The sequence below is a fragment of the Elephantulus edwardii genome, unplaced genomic scaffold, assembly GCF_000299155.1.
Source record: "Elephantulus edwardii isolate Elephantulus edwardi_28Jun2011 unplaced genomic scaffold, EleEdw1.0 scaffold00104, whole genome shotgun sequence".
Lineage (NCBI taxonomy): Eukaryota > Metazoa > Chordata > Mammalia > Macroscelidea > Macroscelididae > Elephantulus > Elephantulus edwardii.
In genome coordinates, this window is record NW_006399854.1 from 9,718,647 (window position 1) to 9,722,795 (window position 4,149).

Genomic DNA, 4,149 nt, shown 5'->3' on the forward strand with positions numbered 1-4,149 from the left:
TCGGCCGCTGTCATCGCGGCACGCCCCCCCACCCCACCCCCCGGGACGCCGTGGGCAGCGAGAAGGAAGCAGGCGGCCCCGCACGGCCTCGCCCGCGCGCTCGCTAGCAATGGTCTTTTAAACAGCTTCATATGTAGGCAAAAATCTGGACAATTAAAAAGGAAGATAGAAAAAGAACAGGTACATTTGAATGGCACATTTGAATTGTGATATTGGCGAAGAATACTAAAATGCTAAATAGATGCTAAAAAAAAAGCACGAATCACTCTTAGTAGATGCTATGGATGGATGGATGTATCCTTTTCTACTTCCCCTAGAAAATGTGTTGAAAATCCTAACCTGTCTGATTACAGTCCATGGAATATACTATGGACTTCCAACAGAACATACAAATCTACCTTGAAGGACATACAACCAGTGCACAAGGACAAAGAAACTTCACCTCACTTATTTTGCTCGTATTTTCAGGAGGTAGCAATATTTAAAGAGAGACATCACGCTGAAAAAGGTAAAGGGCTAGTGGAAGAGGACTCTTAACCAGAACGATTGAGGCAGCCACAAGCATAACGGGCGGGAGTATGACAGAGATCGATCGTGAAGAGGGTGCAGGGTAGGGTGCGGGTCAGATCTGGTTTATAGGGTCTCTGGAGTCATAGTTGACTCAGTGGCACTTTGCAATCACGAACACAACATGATTGTGGTTTTAATTCCACGTAAGAAAGTGCTTCCTGTTATGTTTCAGACGCAAGATTGCTATAGAACGTGTCTGGAGTTCATCTCTTACAAGAGATGAAAGGAGCCGCAAAGATGGGAGAAGAGAGAACCCAACACCACATGAAGATCAATGAGGAGACAAGGAAGGAGTAAGGGCTTTTGCCCAGATGAGAGAGAGAGAGAGAGAGAAAGAGGAAGAGAGAGAGAGAGGTCTCCAAGAGCCTGCACCCTGAATTTGGGCCGCTAACCTTAAATCTGAGACAGTGATTATCTCTCTGTGAAATCCACGCACTTGAGATATTTCTGTTTAGCAACACGAGATCATTAAGGCAGACAAAATATGGCCAGAACAGTCCTGAGGAGTAGGATAAGACTTCATTTGCTTCCCTTGGACAAGTCATCAGGAAAGAGCTGTTGCTAGAAGTGGACAGCGTGGTTGGTCAAGCAGAGGGAGCGAAAATGAAGGACACTCTTTCTGAGACGGATTGACATGGGAAGCCTCAACGAGAGACCCCGCGGATCAGCAGCCATGGAGGCAGCACAGGATCAGGATGAGTCCTGAGCAACCAACAGCAACAACAGCCAATGAAATGACCACTGAGGGGCACAAGACAGATGAGCGGACAGATTAGGGGAGAGGTACACACATTCTCTCAAGCTCAAAGGACTGACTTCTGTTCTTTTCAGGGATAGACAAAGGCAGACCAATGAGCCACCGTGTCACTGAGGCAGCTAGGGAAGTCTGAGAGAGGACAGAGTGACCAGCAGAGCCACCGCGATTGCTGTGACTATGCGAGCGCCTTCTGTGAGGACATTCTATTAACTGAAACTCTCTTGTGTGTGCAACAAAGAATCGAGGTCATTTCTTATTTTGTGCAACTCAGGACAAGGAAGCAGTCAATCTATGTGACCCAAGAATGGGGAGAGGAACAGGAGAAGGGGCATAATGCATCTTCTTATCTTAAACATCAAGGCCTGGGATGGAGTGGGGGGAAGGAGAGAGATGTGAAAGGCCAATCTTCCCTCAGTTCTCTCCAGGAGGGAGAAGAGATGAAGGGACCGGACTGGGTGTCAAACTCTTAGATGAGGTTACAGTGGATTATAAACAAAGCACAGACTACATTGTCACCCACGTTTTCAATCCTTTCAAGCCTGGAGGAAGGGAATCACTTTTTCACACCCTGAGAAAACAAGACAGATGCCATAAAAACCATCTGGGTAACAACTTCATTGTATTAAAGCAAATAAATGAGGGGCCTGTGTTGTGTCGCCTCCAAATATTTTGCATGCATGTCCCATCTTTTACCCACGGAGCTACAAATGCTTTATGGATAATGGTTGTTATAAAAATGATGAATTGCTTAGGTGGATTCTTTCTTTAAAAAAATTAACAGGAAGATCATCGGCAGACTTCGTTTCCTGAAGGGATACAGGCACAGAAAATGACAACTGGCTTATCCGACTTTGCCAGGTGTCTTTTTCCCCCCCTTTTCTTTTCTTCACAGCCATTGCCCCCACCTCCTTGTTTGGTTTGGTTTTGTTTCTGAACAAAGATCTTTGCAAGCACCAACATCTCTAGATTTGCAGAAAATTAATTCTGTAGATGATGTGGAAACGATAGCCTATAAAGTTAATGAGATATTACTGAAGGCTGGATAAACAATTAGCAGTATTAGCTGCGAAGATAAACCAGGACCTGTTGCCATCGAACAGCACTGCAACTAATTAAATTGAAAATTACAGCACAAGCGTGTGAAAACAAAGGCAAATGGAATGGGGGGGGTGAGAATTAACAGAGCTAATATTGCAAAGGAAACACTGTTATTAAAAATGGGTAGGAGGGTAGCGGTATGTGAGCCATCCGTTTTCCCTTCCTCCGTCTCCAGTTAGATTTTCTTCTCAGCTTTGAATGTCCCTGGTACTCTTAATTCCAGCATCTGTTTCTGGTCACTCCACAGGTCTCCTGAGATTTCAAGTTTGCATCTTCTTCCCGTGTGCATCACCTGCAGAGTTGCCTCGTCCACCCAAGTAAAGGAGTCTCTTCCTGACCCTGGAGACCATCTACCAAGTCCCTGAAGCATGAAATTGGCTTCCTTGTTTCTGAGTGTGAAGAGCTATAGACCTTCCCGGCGAACATTAGCTGCATCTCAAATCTCAGTATTCTGTGTTAGATTCAGGAAACCTCCAGCATCTCAGGCCTGTGATGCTCCATTTTCCCTTTGGGAGTTGTAATTTTTAATAAACAGCCATTCTTATGTGCTCGTCTTAGAGGAGCATGGACATCTCAAGAAGCCTGGTAGAAATGGATACAGACATGGCCTCAGAGACCTGGGTAGGGAGTTGGCTGGTTTCTATATCGCCCTATCACTTGGTGACGGTAGAGGAGAGCTTAGACAAGCAGACTTACCCTTGTGAGATGCAATGTTGGCCATAGCAAAAGCAGTGGAGGAGAAAGGAAACCGATCATCTGTGTTGTGTGCATCTAGGACTCTGATATTACCTCTACCTGTATTTGCTTGTGTGGCATCTCTGTGTGTATTGAGTGACCACACGATTGCCTTGCTTACATGATGGCAGGGAACCACGTGATGTAATGTATCCCCTTAAAAACAATAATAAAGGAAATCTGGCATAGTGGGGAAAAGTCCTCTGGGGAGTTCAGAGGCTCGTGTTCCAGTTTCTGAGTAAGTCATAGAAAGATCAGAAACGTAAGTGGACTGGTCATTTGAAGTCACCTAAATCAGTGAGGTTTTTATAGCGGCACATGCTACCTTTCCCTCGTCTCTGGATCCTACCAGTAGATGAAGACATGCCTTTGTTATTGTTAGATGCCATCAAGGTGGTTCCAAGTCATAGAGAGGGGGTACAATGCATGTGGCAGAAAGTGTCTCAGCGGACCCCATACCACACAGGTATGAATAACTATGTTTCCCAGAAGGCCACCAGTCAAGCCCACCTTCAAATCTTTGGAGCACAGAACACGGGGGCAGAAGGGCAGAGTGAGGGGAGATGCAATACGTATGTGACTCTATGCATAATAGAAAGAAATATCACTTAGTTCTGTGCCGTCCTCACAATTGCTACCACATTTGAGCCCATTATTGCAGCCAGTGTGTCATTTCATCTCTTGAGAATTGATCTTCTTTTCCACGCACTCTCTACTTTATAAAGCAAGATGTTTTCTTGCTATACTATGTATAAAAAGATCGTTTCCAAACCCCAACTCAGTCACCCATAAACAAGGGCAGGACTAAGGAAGACTTCTGAGAAGACAATAAAATTTTAGAATTGGAAAACAAAGCATCTTTTATTGGTTTGCATACAATCATTCATATACATTGTGTTTCATACATAAACGTGGTGTTTTACGCAATCATTCATATGTATTTTTTTATGTAATCAATCATTGTCAATCTATTCCTATTTATCACCTTG